This window comes from Aplysia californica, unplaced genomic scaffold, assembly GCF_000002075.1.
Source record: "Aplysia californica isolate F4 #8 unplaced genomic scaffold, AplCal3.0 scaffold00681, whole genome shotgun sequence".
Classification (NCBI taxonomy): domain Eukaryota; kingdom Metazoa; phylum Mollusca; class Gastropoda; order Aplysiida; family Aplysiidae; genus Aplysia; species Aplysia californica.
In genome coordinates, this window is record NW_004797951.1 from 313,789 (window position 1) to 315,964 (window position 2,176).

The following is a 2,176-nucleotide window of genomic DNA, read 5'->3' on the forward strand; positions in this document are numbered from 1 at the left end:
TGTTCATTGTTTTCGACAGACAAAGAGGGAGACTCTACTAAACTGAGAGTGACTTGTTGATGTTTTGAAGAATTCCATTACACAATCTTTTGTTGTTGTTGATGTTGTTGTTGATGCCATTATTCTTAAGTTTGCATACCAATGCTGTGTGTTACATGTATTTATTCCTCTCTCGAAAAAGCTTTAGTTTTACTATATCCATCTTTTATGCTTTATATCCCAGCTAGGCTGCGTCTGGGGCGAGGGGGCATAGTTGGAGCTAAAAATACATCTTCTTAACTAAATCAAGAGTTAAACTTGTGTGTATTTGAAAAAGAGAAACTATTTGCACAATTTTCATTTGATTTTTTATAGTCGTTAGCCAATTTACTTTTCAATTTTTTAACGGTTGGTTAGACATGCTCCATTTTGCAGAATCTAATATTTATTTTCCTGCAGGTGGTATGTGTGCAGGTTTTCTAACTTTCAACTCTTGTTCATTGATACTCTACGGTCAAGCTAGTGTAGATGATATCAGTCAGCACTTTTAATGGGTTCTCGGTTTAGCTCTATTTTCTGCCACTCCTTTGAATGTGATGGCAACCCATTCCTCAGTCACTTCGACATTGGGACCTGCTCCTTTTTTATGATCACTTATTTACTGTACAGACGTGACTGCTTTGTCTTAATTCTGGTTACAATTTGTTAGAAGTTACATGTAGTGATAATTTTATCTTGACCAAGCTTCGAATGGACAATGGAGACAAGATGAAATGGCAAGATTTGAGAAATGCAATCATTCATTCGGTTTCTTTAGCTTTGAATGCAGTGAATAATGTTTACTTTTGATTTGCTTTCACTCTGTGGTTCAAGCTGTCTACTTTTTTTAACAAAAGAGATTGGCGCTCATATGACCTTATGCAGTGGCAAGTGCCATAAAATCTCTACTAAAAAAAAACAACTAAAGAAAAACAAAAGGGTTTTACTATTGTCTATCAGTATCAGCTTGTGAAGCTGCAAACAGTCATAATATATAGTTGTAACTTTTTTGGTCACCTAAGTACTTTTGAAGAGGAACTGGTGTACGTGTATTTAGTTGTGCAAACATTATAGTGCATTACACATAACCAGTCAAAATATTTGTTGTTGAAAATAAAGAACTAAGTTAAAAAAATAAATTGATGCCAACAAAAACTACCGTGTTCCTGTTGTTTTTTTCTTATGTTGTCATGTTGTTGGCTGGTCTTCATCTCTTTTCTTTTTTTTTGTGTGGGGAAAGGGGGGGAAGAGTTGGTTGATCTTTAGGGTACATCTATGAACGGTGACAGCAATTGGTTTTATTTGCCTTTCAGAGATAAACAATGTAGCCTACATTTCTTGTATTTAGTACAAGAAAAAGCCAATGGCAAAGGGAAAGTGAGTTTATGTCAAAAGTTGTGGGTTTTGGTCCAGGGTGGCACAATATAATATTTAGGCTAATATAGGGCCTACAAAAATTTGCAACCTTTTTTTTTTTTTTTTTTAAACATATTTTCCGCATACATCATGTACATGATCCAAATCGAAGGTGGCTATAATCGTATCCAGTACTGAAAGGCCTTATCTACACCTTCATATTTGAAACACATATTTAATATTGTTGTTAAGTGGTAGCTAGAAATGGAGGAGTGATTTTCTTAAATTTAAGCTGACACGAACTGAGAAAACTGATATGTAGGAACAATTTCCAACAGATACCTGCGAACATCATGTGGCTATTCAACAAACTGAAAAAGGACGGAATTTTAAATTGAGTAGGGGAAAAATGACTTTAGAGTTTGAGTAAAGAGAAATACATGAATTCAATCATGGTGATTTAGTGGAGGAGGACAAAGACGCATAGAAACAGCAGAGAGAAAGGGTCTTGTGAGGTGGAGGAGGAGGAAGCACAGAAGAGAAATGTACGTACGAGAATATACTGTACTTCCATGATCTTTTCCATGCGTGCCAGGGCGTTTGGTAATGCGCGAGTCGTATAGACCTATTGCCTGACCCCTACAGTAGCAAACCAAACATTAAATTAAATTGTTTTATACCTACAATGAGAAATTATCTAGATCTAGTAGTATACATGTGCACTTCAATATATTGAAACTTGATCTTTCATTTTCTTCTACGTCCTTTTTTTCGTGCTGGGTTTTTATTGGAGGGGGGGGGG